At 44.3% G+C, this 14,643-nt stretch overlaps 1 long non-coding RNA gene across 2 annotated transcripts in view; it reads left to right on the forward strand.

Moving 5' to 3' along the window:
* Nucleotides 1–5,546, forward strand: part of LOC138760999 (uncharacterized) — a 32,881-nt gene extending 27,335 nt beyond the window's left edge. For both annotated transcript variants that reach the window (XR_011356058.1, XR_011356059.1), the window contains exon 3: nucleotides 3,977–5,546. This is a non-coding gene — a long non-coding RNA (uncharacterized lncRNA). The remainder of the gene's footprint in view (nucleotides 1–3,976) is intronic.
* The last annotated feature ends 9,097 nt before the right edge of the window (nucleotides 5,547–14,643 follow it).

The raw sequence follows: 14,643 nt of genomic DNA on the forward strand, positions 1-14,643 counted from the left end.
ATTTAAATTTAAAAAAATTATATTTCAACTCACCATTGTCCTAATAACTGGAGCAGCTATTAGCATCCAACGACACTCGCAACCTGTTGGACAATCAACTTAACTGCTCACGTCCGGCCTGTTGACAGACTTATTCCCAATTCTATTTCCATTCACTAACTTGATGAGCTGAAGGCAAGTCTCACAAAGCATGTTGAAGAACATGAACTTATATAAATACCTATATCCCACATTGAAAAGCTGATATTGGAATGACGAGAAGGAAACAACTGTAGTGTTGTGAGAACCCAACTAATCCTTTGGGGAAAAAATACATGTATGTGTGATTGACTTGAAAAGGCTTGGCAAGAGATTAGCTGGAGGGTATTTTTGGATGGGCGCTATATGTTGGCTAGGTGAGTGGCACCTGCGTCTCACATGAGCAATTAAACAGCTGCTCTTTAGTACGATCTCTCTCGAAAGCTTCAAATGTAATTCCTCTCCTCCCATCACGATCTTAAAAGTGTAAGCAGTGCATGCTTGCTGAACAAACTAATCAATGTAGCTGATATAACTGCTTTCCCATATTTTTCTTTGAGAATTCTCAGTCAGCTTGCAGTCAAAATGAAGAATAATCAAAAAGGACATCAATATCCATAATATTAACAAAATAATATAAATATCGATAATGAAGAAAGTGAGAAAAAAGAGTCAACATGTGATTTGATTATTATATTGAAAATTTGCAATTATTCTATAAAATGCAAATTCAATAGTCCTTGTTGAATCAAAGGGAGAAAATTATAATAGAAAGATAACAGAGAGAAAGAAGAACAAGTAAGAGGAATGTTCCCACCCTGCAAGAAACAAGAAAGAAGAAAAGAAGAAAAGTAAGAAAAGGAGAAAGAATAAGAAAAAGAGAAGATCGGCTTCACCTCAGATAAATCCCACTCCCATCAAGGGACAGATAACCTGACTCAACTAGGGTCCCCGGTGCTGCAAGCATGAGGGGTGGGGGGTGGGGGGGTGGAGGGGGGCAGAGACAGGAGGGGGAATCGTTAAAGATGTACGAATTCCATATTCTTGAAAATACATCATTCCCATTTCTGAGGTTATAGATGATCTTCCCCAGGGGAACACAACTGTGCTTTTCTACCAGTGGGGTAAACCTAGCTGGGAATCAGATTTCCAAGTAACTGTTACACATTTCTTGCCGACTGCTAAATCGATCTTAACGAAATTTAAATGATATGTTAACAACCTAATTTCAAGTCTACGTCTTCTAAATTCCCCAATAAAAATAATTCAGGTGCCTGAGATATTGAATTCCAGTATTTTTTTTCCAGGAGATTACCCAAATCATCATGTTTGCCCATTCTTGATGAAGATGCCGCCAGAGCTCACGAACAAGTCTGGCTGACAGTGAGAGGAGCCATCCCAATCAGATCCTTCTTGTACAACCAAAATATTACCCACTATGCACATTGCCCTTGAGATGACTGCGGTGGAGATTCGCTAAGAGTGTGTAGAGAAGGATGCGAGGCTCCTTGTTATAGTTTCATCCCCAGTAGCGGTCTGATCTATGGACTGTTCCCAGGGATGCACACCGAGTCAGCCATCCAGAACTGCTGGAAGGTCATCAACTCAGTGAATGATGCCCTTCGCTCCACCCAAAATTTGTTGGCCCTCCAGCACACTGTGATGTCAGTGAGGGAATGCTACTAAGTGGCACATTTCAGGCTGCAGGAATACATGCTGAGGGATGCACAGAGGCTTGGTGCAGCCAACACAAAGGCCCTGTGGGGCTGAGACTGAGGGGAAGCCACTCAAATAACAAAAGGGGGGAAGAAGTGATAAGGAGCCATGAGGGTGGCAATAGTGGATTTGGAGAACAAATATAACAATCCACATTGATGGGAATGTACAGCTATGATTGACACAGAGTGAAAAAACTTTCCATTTTTTTTATTTTTTGCAAATAATTTATTGTGAATAAAGTCTATTTTTGGAAAATAAAAGATACTGAAATTTTAAACTCAGGCAAGATCAGAATGTATAGATGGACAATGCATGCTAGCTTCATACTGTCAGGCATGTATTAAAATGGATGAGATGCTCAACTCTATCGCATAGAGAATGAACATCAAATCAGTCCTTTGCAGATCGTTAGAGAAACACAAGTTACACACTGGATTAGTCCAGCCATGGAAAGATATTCCAAAACAGGATGAACACAGGGAGATGATTCACTGGATAATTAAACACAAGTACAAAGCAGCGCAGAAGTGAAAGGCAAAACCTACAGAAGCTGGAATCTTGAGCAAACAATGAGAAGCCAACGGAACTCGATGGGTCAGACAGGATCCATTGATAGAACTGACAGTTAGTGTTATGCTTAGAACTGTTTATCAAAATCCTTTCTCCCACTGACTAACTATTTCTCTCCGTAAATGCTGCCTGACCCACTGAATTTCTCCAGCAGTCCTTTGTAAAAGGCAGTGCATTCAGGCAGGAAGAATAGAGATGTTACCTACTGTTTAGGGGGATGCAAATCTAGGAAGAACAAAGGAATCTTACAATACTAATTTACCAATTTGTGCTAACAATAATCAATGCCATAGAGTAAGCAGACCAAATATTAAGATGTTTCTCTTTCCAATATTTTTATTGATATATAAAGATAATGCTCACACATAAGGTAATAAGAATTTAAATCGAACAATGCAAATGTATATTAACAGATAGCTGTAAACAACCAATGAAAGAGACAAAAAAACCCAAAATGTATATAAAGCAAAAACTATTCTAATAATCCAACCCTTCCCATGTGAAGTTACGATTAAACATATATGTTCTATTAATGAATAAAAGAAAGGACAATCAAACTATAAAATGGGATCCAATAACATTAAAAATTCTGAAAATAATTAAGGAAAGAGCCCCATAAATTTATAAAATTAAGGTTCATTACATTAGTAGAACATCTAATGTTTTTCCAGAGTCAATCATGCCATCACATCAGATAACCACTGAATAATGTATCGGAGGGACAACATCTTTCCATCTCTTTTGGCAATAAGAAGAGCAAAGGCAACAATATGGGATTGTAGCCCAGACAAATTTAAATCAGCTAAGAGGGCAAAGAGGGCAAAAAAGATGTGTTTCAAGAAGATAGTATTGTAAATGTGATAAATCATACTGAATCTTGGTTTGAATGCACTGAGTATTGCATATAGTTCTGGTCACAGTTTTATAAAAAATTATATAGGAGCAACGGAAAGAATGCAGAAAAGATTTACAAGGATGTTGCTGGAAGTGCAAGGTATACTTTTCAGGGTAAGATAAAGAGCCTGTGTCTCTCTTTTCTTCAGAAAAGAATGCTGAGTTGTTAGTGAATGAAATTTTTTAGCATTATTTAGGGTTTTAAAATAGTGGGTACAGAGAACATATTTAGATTTAGATGTGGAAAGGTGGAAGGAGACTCAGTTGAAGCAAACACTTTGTTTTTGGCAGGTGGGTTGAATGGCCTGCTCTCTGCCATTATCCTGTGAAATTATAAGAACACAAGAAATAGGAGCAGGAGATAGCTATCTGGCCCATTGAGCCTACTCCGCCATTAATAAGATCATGGCTGATATGGCTAGGGACTCAGCTCCACTTACTTGCTATTCTCCGTAACCCTTAATTCCCCTATTATTTCAAAGATCTATCTCTCTCTGTGCCTTAAATATATTCAGTGAGGCCATTTCTATTATTTCCTTGGGAAGAGAATTCCGCGCACATTTCTCTTCCATTATGCAAAATATTTAATTACGTAGCTATAATATATATAATTGTATTCTACATTCATTAATTTCACATTTCAGTAGTAGTGCCATTATGTATGAAACTTGCGTACATCAGGGGTTGTGACTTGTGACATGAGAAAGATGAAGTTCCACGGGATCATTCGGCATCAGAGAGGAGGTGATGATGTCTGTTTGTTTTGGTTCCCCAGATGCCAGGCTGCCAGCGGCCACCAGAGCATCACAGGAGACTGAGCTCACAGTTCAACACACCAGGAGGCTGGTCGAATAAAGTAATGAATGAATCCTAAAAGTTCTTCCAAGGCCATGTGATAAAGTTAAAAATAATGAGGTTCAACTTTCATCGCACAAGGGAACGAAAGAGTTAAAAAATTGTTGAAAAGCTGCCCCTTGTGAAGAATGTGCTCAGGGGAGCTGTCGCTCCCCCTACTCCCCCTCTAGCTACGCCACTGTTTATAAAAGACTCCCAGTGATCTGTTTTGGTAATGCCGCGGAAGCATTGTATTGGCCAGCGTCACCTCCTTTGACCTTATTAAAAACAGATTATGTTCTGAGGCAAAGCATTGCATTTATGATAGTACAGCGACAGGTCTTCAGCAGTGTGCTTGGTTAGAGTTTTGTGCCAAGTCTTAGCAGTGGGTCTTCGGCCCCGAATATTATGCGTTTGGATCTCAGATAGGCATAAGCCAATATTGCTGGAAGAGAAAGAATGGAATTTTGGAGAAGAAATTGAAGAATTATTCTGCTAATGTTAATTGCAGGAATCTGGGTTTTTTTTTTCCACCCTTCGCCACTTAGTGCCCAGGGTAGAGATAATCTGGGATCAAATAACAACATTTCTACATTATGGATGGCTCTGCCATTACTTTAAAAAAAATCTTAAACTCTTACTGCATTTTGGCTTCATCTATTGAAAAAGACACACAATAAATAGCTCACTCTCTGAAATGAGGAAAGGAAATGAATTGCACATACATTATCCAAGATCAATGTGATGAAAACCAGACACAAGATGATGTATGCACTGACAGTCACTGTCCATCTTTGCCTTCCCAGCCCTAGAAATTGTCAAGTATATTGTCATGGCCCAGCAGTAACACATCTATCCATCAGCTACTTGAGTACCTTGTATTTCATCAACTCTAGTCATGGTAACAAAATGCCATGTGTGGAATGATGAGCTTTGTAACCCTAGTCAACTATTATGTGCTATTTACCAGTTTGTATGACATGGGAGAAGGTTAAGAATTAAGCTAACTCATTGTGACCCATTGAATTTTCTGCTGTGCATAATGTACTTTCTTCAGGTTGGGGTTTGTTGTATTTACATTGTGGACTCTTAGAAAAAGATGAAATCAGATGACTTACATGATATTGCTATCTGAGTCTGTCATCTAGTGATTGAAACATTTTTGGAAGCGTATTCACCTGTCCATCATGTATTCCCTTAATGATCTATCTTTAAAGCTCTTGAGGCAGTTTGTAACATTGTTAGAAAAAAAAAGATTTTTTTTAACGGTTTCATCTTAAAGTAGCACTTTTTAAAAATTGACCCTTGAAAGACCCAAGCTGAATGTGTATTTATCAAATAAATCTTATTTGTATGTTGACTTTGGGGCTGTAGTGTTGCATCTATTAACATATGTTTTAAGCTTAAAGAAAATGTTATAGCTTTAATTCTCATCACTCTGTTACCCGTGTTTTTCTGTCTTCAACTCTTCTGGAGGGAACCTAGGCTCTTGTCAGATGAATAAGAGAAGATGCAGGAGAAATAAAATTCTATTTTGCAATGGCTCTGTTGACCTTTGTGAATATGATGGAATAGATGCAAGATTCACGGTTCAATTTAGTCATGTACACAAAATACATAATCATCTTTTTGTGCCCCATGAGCAATAGGTCCCAGATCCTGTCAAATGATTCAACTGCATATACAATTGACTCAATATAGAGACAAAACATAATTAACACAACGTTAAAGCAGCAGAAATTACTCTCCAATATATTAGCATTGAGGAACGTTTGATGACCTCAAAGAAGCATTTTGAATGTTGAAAGGCCTGGACAGAGTAAATGTAGCAAAGTTGTTTCCCATGGTTGAGAGAGTCCTGGACAAGAGGGCACAATTTCAGGATTGAAGGGCATCCATTTTAAAACAGAAATATGGAAGAATTTCTTTAGCCAGAGAGTGGTGAATCTTTGGAATTCGATGCCACAGGCATCAAAGCTGTTGGGTGTTTTTAAAGCAGAGATTTATAGGTATTTGAACTGTCAGGGTAGGCTATGAGGAGAAGGCAGTGGAGCTGGGCTGAGTGGGAGAATGCATCAGCTCATGATGGAATGGCAGAGGAGACTTGATAGGCCAAATGGCCTCTTTCTGTTCCTCTGTTTTATGGTCTAATAACAACTGTCCCTCTCAAGTATAACATAACATAACAATTTACAGCACGGAAACATGCCATTAGGCCCTTCTAGTCCGCACCGAACCAAACACCCCTCTCTAGTCCCACCTCCCTGCACAATGCCCATAACCCTCCATCTTCTTCTCATCCATATACCTGTCCAACCTTTTCTTAAATAATACAATTGACTCCGCCGCCACTATTTCTCCCGGAAGCTCATTCCACACGTCTACCACTCTCTGAGTAAAGAAGTTCCCCCTCATGTTACCTCTAAACCTCTGCCCCTTAATTCTTAACTCATGTCCTCTTGTTTTAATCTTTCCTCCTCTTAACGGAAATAGTCTATCCACATCCACTCTGTCTATCCCTTTCATAATCTTAAATACTTCTATCAAATCCCCTCTCAACCTTCTTCGCTCCAAAGAATAAAGACCTAATCTGTCCAATCTCTCCCTATACTCTAGATGCTTAAACCCAGGTAACATTCTGGTAAACCTTCTCTGTACTCTCTCCACTCTGTTTATATCTTTCCTATAATTAGGCGACCAGATCCAAGAATTTTTCTCTTTTGTTTTAAATTTCGAATCATAATACTTGTGCTTTGAATATAATTCCACCTCTTTCTTTAACTTCCCAAGCTCCCAGTTTGGAAACTTGCAATACAGCACTAGTTGAGGGTTGCATTATTGAGGGAGCCATCCTTCTGATGATTCTGTCTCTATTGCTGAGTCATATGGAGGCCAAAGACCCAACAAGCATTTGTGAAGGAGATCAAGGAGATCTTCTGTTGTTCTGCTCAACATCCTTTCCTCAACATGGATTAAATGCATATTCATCTTCTCCACATTAGCACTCTCCATGTAACAATTGAGCATCATTATTGGAACTTCGTTGGCAGTGTATGCATCAAACACACTTTTTGAATTGAAAGATTGTAATTTCAAGCCTCATCAGGACTTCAGCTGAATGAGTGCCCACTATTAGTAGCCTTTCCCTTAGCTATTCAGCCCAACCATTCCATGCCATTTCCCAGCAGAGCAATCCCATCAGTCCCATTCTGCCTGTCACATTTCTCTCTGTCTTTGCAATTATCTGCCACATGTTCATTAAGTGCTGTTCCCACAAACGTAACAACTACAAACAGATGATATGGGCATTGATTACACTGGCAGTGCAGTGAAATTTAGAGTGAAAAGATGTCCATGTATTATTGGTAAACTAATTGTTATACGTAAAATTAATGCGCATCTATAGTTAGTGAACCAAATCCAAGTGAGCTGCACTTCTTCTACTGGGGCCTCCACCATGTGATGCTTTGACGAGATATGTACATGGGGGATGTGATAATACAGATTCTATCTTTGCTTTGCAGGGGAATTAAACGATAGGGATTGTGATAGTACAGATTCTATCACCAATATGGATTGTAATGTAGGATGACTGTGATTGGCTGAGAGTGTAGCCACATCCACTGGCAGGTCTTAAAGGATTGCTCCTAGCCAGACCAGGTCATTCTGGACTGTTCGACCTACTTGTGATATGCTCCAGTCTTTTAGTTAATAAAAGCCTTGGTTTGGATCAACAAGTCTTAGGTTCTTTCGACGCGCTCTACAATTTTATTAACTAAAAATTTTGGAAGGGATGGAGCGTATGCTACGACTGGAACACCTCGACATTGACCCACAGTCAGCTACAGCCTTGAATGACTTTAGCTCTGGGTGAGATGCTTTGAAGCATACTTACAGCTCTCTGACCCTGCCGTGATAGAGGACAGCCATTGACTACTAATATTGATGACTATGGTGTCCCCGAGAGTCTCAGAGTGTCCAGGGTGTGACCACTTACGCCGCAGCCATGAAGGTGCTGAAAGGGCTCTACGAGCTACCGGTTAACAAGGTCTATGCTCGGTACAAACTTGCTACAAGGAGGCAACAGCCCAGTGAGTCCTGTAGAGCTTATATTCAGGCACTAAGGGCAATGGGCAGGGACTGTGCGTGCAGAGACAGAACTGCTGCGGAGTTCACAGATGATCTCATTCGGGATGCCTATGTGGCCGGGGTTTGATCGAATGAGGTGAGGCAGCGCCTGCTGGAGCACGGGGGAGAAAACCTACGGACGTGATCTGGATTGCAGAGACGATGGAGGCTGTGGTCCTAGGTAAGGACATGTACTCTCGGGGCTGGATCCCACACTCTGATGTGAGTAGGATCTCCTCCCTCTACCCTACTAGCCCCCAGCACACCGACGGCCTGTCGGCTGCCGCTATGCTGCCTAATACAACCCCAAAGTGTTATTTCTGTGGGAGGAACAAGCACAGCAGGTCCCAGTGCCTGGCGAGAAAAGCCAGGTGCAAGAAGTGCCTTAAAAATGGCCACTTCGTTGTAGTCTGTCGCTTCAAAATGGCCACCGTCAAACACAGTGCCTCGAGTGAAGCCAAATTGCCACCTTCCATTTCAAACATTTTTTCCTCAGAGCTCTCGTCCAATGAGAGCGAGGGCTTCATCGCGCGGCAGCGCCTGACATCACGGGGCAGACACCGAGCGTGGAAGGTACAACCCACCCTTGCCGCAATGACGGTACAACCAACCCTCACTGCTGATCAGGGACCCGCCGCTGCTGCCGCCGACCAGGGACCTGCCGCCACTGCCGACCAGGGATCCGTCGCCGCTGCTGACCTTGTACCCACCAACGCTGCCGACTGGGGACACGCTGCCACGACTGACGCTACCGACCCGGTACCCACCGACACTGCCGACCGGGGACCCTACGCTGCCAATGGGGGACCCGCCACCACCGACCTCCCCACCGCTGACAGCAAGCAGCAACCCCCAACACTTACCGTTGGCTGGCCAACACCCCCAGCAGGCTGCAGGCAGCAACACCGACTCCTCGACGCTGTCTCTTCAGGCCCAACTGCTTGAGTGACGTCATCACGCACATGTTGCGTGATGTCATCACGCAGGACTCCATTGTCCCCATTACAAGTCTCTGCATCAGTAACCCTCGACCAGGACTTCCCCCAACCCCTCACAAAAGCAATGGAAATGATTAAAATGTATGGACACTATACCAATTGCTTATTTGACTCGGGGTCAACTGACAGTTTTATCCGCCCAGACCTGACCCACCATTGCAGACTGGCTATTCTCCCCACTGCACAGAGAATTTCATAGGTGACCAGATCGCACTCGACTAGAGTAAAGGGGTATTGCGTGTTGACCCTGAAAGTCCAGGGCATCAAGTTCACAGACTTCAAACTATTAGTCCTTCCCCAATTGTCCGCCCCTGCACTGCTGGGACTGGATTTTCAGTGCCAGTTTCAAACCATTTCCCTGCACTTTGGGGGGCCTCACGCTCCACTCTCTGTCTGTAACCGGCAGCCCGAGCCACCAGCCCCCGCGCCCCGGGGCCTCACCTGTAGTCTCTCCACCCTCCGAGTTGCTCCGCCAGTGTTTTTCGCAAACCTCACCCCTGGCTGGAAGCCTGTGGCCAACAAAAGCTGGCAATATAGTTATGAACAGAGGAAATTTATCACAACCGAGATGCGCAGACTAATGGATGAGGGCATTATCGAACCTAGCTTGAGTCCCTGGAGGGCCCAGGTGGTGGTTGTTAAAAACGGGGAGAAGCCGCGGATGGTGGTTGACTACAACCAGACAAAATCAACCGCTTCACGCTTCTGGATGCGTACCCCCTTCCACGGATCACAGATGTGGTGAATCAGATCGCCCAATACCGTGTATTTTCCACCATTGACTTATGTTCGGCCTATCATCAGCTCCTGAACTGCCAAGAAGACCGAACTTTCACAGCCTTCGAAGTGAATGGGTGGCTGTATCAATTCCTCAGGGTACCCTTTGTGGTCACAAATGGCAATGCGGTCTTCCAGCAGGAAATGGACCGGATGGTGAACCAGAACAGGCTGACTGCTACTTTCCCGTATCTGGACAATGTCACCATCTGCGACCATGACACGGAGGATCATGATGCCAACCTTTTTTCAGTCTGCAATTCGGCTGAACTTGACCAACAATTTAGACAAGTGTGTCTTCCAGACCACTCGGCTCACAATTCTAGGTTGTGAGGTGGAGAACGGGGTGGTCATGCCGGACTCTGACTGCTTGCATCCTCTCATGGTCTTTCCCCACACCCAGAAGGCACTCAGACACTGCCTGGGCTTTTTCTCTTACTATGCCCAATGGGTTCCACACTATACCAACAAGGCACGGCCACTCATTAAGACCACCTTCTTCCCCCTGTCAACTGAAGCCAGAGCGGCCTTCGACCGCATCAAATCGAACATCGCTGCTGCAACGATGCACGCCATCGACGAGTCCATTCTGTTCCAAGTCGAGAGCGATGCGTCCGACTTTGCACTGGCAGCCACTTTGAACCAGGCTAGCCAGCTGGTAGCCTTCTTCTCCGGAACCCTCCAGGGTCCTGAGAGCCGACACCCCTCTGTCGAGAAGGAGGCCCAGGCTATAGTCGAAGCAGTACGTTGTTGGAGACACTACCTCACTGGCAGGCACTTTACACTGTTGACCGACCGATGCGTGGTCTCCTTCATGTTTAGCAATACCCAGCGAGGTAAGATCAAGAATGACAAAATCGCCAGGTGGAGAATTGAGCTCTCCACCTTTAATTATGACCTACTGTATCGGCCTGGTAAACTCAACGACCCACCAGATGCACTCTCCAGGGGGACTTGCGCCAACATACAACTGGACAGGCTGCAGTGACTCCACGAGGATCTCTGTCATCCAGGGGTTACTAGGTTCCCGCACTTTGTCAAAGCTCACATCCTGCCCTACACGGTTGAGGAGATTCGCTCAATGACCCAAGCCTGCCCAGTGTGCGCTGAGTGCAAGTCCCACTTCTTCTGTCCGGAGAACACCCACGTCATCAAAGCCACCCGCCCCTTTGAGCGTCTCAGTGTAGAATTCAAGGGGCCAACTGTAACACCTACATCCTTAATGGCCTTCCCATTTGCTGTGCCCTGCTCGGACATGAATGCTTCCTCAGTCATAGAGGCCTTGCACAGCATCTTCGCCATCTTTGGGTGCCCCAGTTACATCCACAGTGACAGGGGGTCCTCGTTTATGAGCGCAGAGCTGCGGCAGTACTTTCTGGAGTGTGGTATTGCTTCAAGCAGGACCACCATCTATAACCCACGTGGTAATGGGCAAGTCGAAAGAAAGAATGCCACCGTGTGGAAAGCGGTTACGCTTGCCCTCCGGTCCAAAGATCTCCCCACCTCTCGCTGGCAGGACGTGTTCACTAGTGCCCTGCACTCCATCCGCTCCCTCCTATGCACCACGACCAATGTCACCCCCCACGAAAGGATGTTCACTTTCCCAAGGAAATCCGAATCGGGAACGATCATACCAGCGTGGCTCACAGTTCCCAGTCTGGTCCTCTTATGACGCCACATCCGGTACTCAAAGAACAACCCGAGTGACTCTGCTCCATGCGAACCCGCATTATGCCTACGTTGAGTACCCGGACGGGCGGGAGGACACAGTCTCGGTAAGGGACCTAGCCCAAGCTGGATCAGGCGCAGCAGTGCCTTTAACCCAATCTCCCCCTATTCCTTCTTCCCCAGGTCATGTGCTTGAACAGAGGGACCAGCATCACCCCACCAGCTCAGGACAGACTTTCGACAACACCGTTGGGGAACTGAGCGAAGCAGTGGCCGCACCCTACTGCCAACGACACGACTCTAGTGACCCCAGTCCCAGCGCCACGGCAGTCACGCCAGATGGTCAGGCCTCCTGACCGGTACAGCCCCTAACCTCCATCCACCCCAGGGTCGGATCTCAAAGAAGGGGTGAATGTGATAGTACAGATTCTATCACCAATGTGTATATGCACAGATTGTAGTGTAGGATGACTGCAATTGGCTGAGAGTGTAGCCACACCTACTGGCAGGTCTTAAAGGATTGCTCCTAGCCAGACCAGGTCATTCTGGACTGGTCGACCTACTTGTGATGTGCTCCAGTCTTTTAGTTAATAAAAGCCTTGGTTTGGTCTTTGGTTCTTTTGACACGCTCTACAGGGAACTGCAGTGATAGATTATAACCAAGTTCAAGTTCAAATGTATTGTCAGAGTACATACATGACATCCCATACAACCCTGAGATTCTATTTTTTGAAGGCCTGACAGAATTTCTACTTAACGATGGTGGAAACTGTACTCAGGAAAAGAGAGATATATAAACAAAGAAAGGCATGTCTGCTGTGCAAATACAGATCAAAAATAAATATTCATTTACAAAGAATGTGGAAAATAAGAGTCCTTAGGTGAGTCTCTGATTGAGTTTGTTGTTGGGAGACTGATGGTGGAGGGGTAGCACTGTCTCTGAACCTGGTGGTACGAGTCTTGTGGCACCTAGACCTCTTTCCTGCTGACAGTAGTGAGGACACGGCGTGGGCTGGGTGGTGTGGATCCATGAGGATTGCTGCTGCTCTCTGACCGCAACGTTCCATGTAGATTTTCTCGACGGTAGGAAGAGTTTTGCCTGTGATGTATTGGGTTGTCCACAGGGCTTTCCACTCAGAGGTATTGGTGTCACATGCCAGGCTGTAATGCAGCCAGTCACCACACTTTCCACTGCACACCTGTAGAAGTGTGTCAAGATTTCCGATATCATACCGAACCTCCACCAATTCCTGAGGAATAGAGGCGCTGATGTGCTTTCTTCATGTTGGGTCCAGTAAGGACCTCCGAGATAGTGATTTAAATTTGCTCACCCTCTCCACTTATGATCCTCCTATGATCACTGGATCATTCACCTCTGGTTTTCCCTTCCGAAAGTCCACAATCAGCTCCTTGGTTCTGGTGGCATTGAGTGTGAGGTTACTGTTGGTGCACCATTCAACCAAGTTTTCAATCTCCCTCCTGTATGCTGACTCATCGCCTCTTTTGATACAGCCCACTACTGTGGTATTGTCAGCAAATTGGCAAATGTTGTACTGAGACATTCAGTCGTATTGTTAATCAAGTAGAGCATGGTGCTCCAGTTCTGATGGAGATTGTGAAGGAAATGTCCTTGCCAATCCACACTGACTGAGGTCTGGAGGTGAGGAAATCCAGGATCCAATTGCACAGTGGGCTATTGAGGCCCAGGTCTTGGAGTTTGCTGATCATTTTTGAGGGGGTGATATTGCTGAATGACACTCTGTTGTCGATAAAGAGCATCTCATGTATGCATCTTTGCTGTCCATGTGTCCCAGAATTCCTCCAGCATTTTGTGTGTTGCTTCAGTTTTTCAGCATCTGGAGACTGCTTGCTTACCTCCGAATCAAAACTAAATTGTTTTATGGAATAACAGCCAAATTATGGCACTGAAGGAGGCCATTGGCCCCATCGAATCTATACGAGAAGAATCCAGTTCAATTCATCAATTGCAATTGTTCATTCCAATCTCTGTTAACACTGATGAAAACCAGCAAAGTTTTATTACCTTATAACTAAAGGGAATTGAACTGTAGTCACAATAAACATATGACTTGACCCAATTCCCTTTTAATAACGTGAAGTCAAATTATCTAAAAACTTGTGAAACACAAAAGCTGCAGACACTGGAATCTTGAGCAAACAATGAGCCACTGGATGAACTCAGTGGATGGGTCAGGCAGCAACCGCAGGTTGAAACTATCATTCGATGAAGGGTTCTGATCTGAAATGTTATTTAACCATTTCTACCTATGTCTGATGCTGCCTGATCCATGGAGCTCCTTTGGCTTCTCATTGTTTTATCAAAACACTTGTTTTGCTCTCCAGTTGGACAGTGTAAAGAATTAATAAATGTGGTATTTCCAAGAGTGATAATCTTCAGAAAAATGCTGGGAGTTTGCTGAAAGTTCAGGCAGAATAGCCACTCATGGTAGGAGGCATGATATCATCCTGTATTTCACATTTCTGAAATCCTCACTAAGCAATCTGCTCAAAATTCCCATTCCTTATTGCTCCCCAGAAGCTATTGAAATGTGCATTTGTGCATCTGAAGAAAAGGGGTCAAATTAGCTGTGAGACCAATTTGAAATTACAATTATTTCCAAGGCAGGTCAGGAACAAAGCTATTTGCACATATTCCTGAAATGCAATTATGTGGGTAATTTTTATGATTTCCAATCTGGGTTGCAATGAGATGCAGATGGGGGTCAATCTCCTGTGTCTGTTTATAGTGTAGTCATCACTGCTAGGGGATAGCTGGGCATTGATAAAGGTGGTACAATATTTAACTACATGTTTAAATTTTTGGGACCCTATCTTTGTAGGCAAATCTTCATGCAAAGACTGAAGCATGCCCTTAAATGCTGGGGGAAACCACAATGTCTGGGACTGCAAGTCTCCCAGACTCCCAACTGGAGACAGTGGCAGATTAAGTACCACCCAGGCCCCAAGGCTGAGCTTTAGTCAGGCCCTCCTGACCTTGTTTCCCACCTGCCTCCCC

The sequence above is a fragment of the Narcine bancroftii genome, chromosome 4 (assembly GCF_036971445.1).
Source record: "Narcine bancroftii isolate sNarBan1 chromosome 4, sNarBan1.hap1, whole genome shotgun sequence".
NCBI classification, from domain to species: domain Eukaryota; kingdom Metazoa; phylum Chordata; class Chondrichthyes; order Torpediniformes; family Narcinidae; genus Narcine; species Narcine bancroftii.